The sequence below is a fragment of the Buceros rhinoceros genome, unplaced genomic scaffold (genome assembly GCF_000710305.1).
Source record: "Buceros rhinoceros silvestris isolate BGI_N320 unplaced genomic scaffold, ASM71030v1 scaffold12659, whole genome shotgun sequence".
In the NCBI taxonomy this organism is placed as follows: Eukaryota; Metazoa; Chordata; class Aves; order Bucerotiformes; family Bucerotidae; genus Buceros; species Buceros rhinoceros.
Genome location: NW_010432172.1, coordinates 24,338 through 24,607, shown reverse-complemented (window position 1 = coordinate 24,607; position 270 = coordinate 24,338).

Here is a 270-nt window from a genome sequence, read left to right as displayed (position 1 = left end):
CGTGTATGTGAATGGAGTAAAACACGACCAGATCAGAGCAGGAATATTTCACGCCCACTTTCACTGGCATAAAACAATACACAGGGTGAAGGCCAGTAGCAAACTGGGAGATATAAACTCACTTATCTCAACACTTTATGGTTATCGCATGATCGTGTAGATAAGGGATCTGGCTCTCTTCAGGGCATCATTAAACTCACGAGCTGAAGTGGGGTTTGTCAGAGTTTTGGAGGAAGGAATTGCAGGTCTCACTCCTTACACATGCACCAC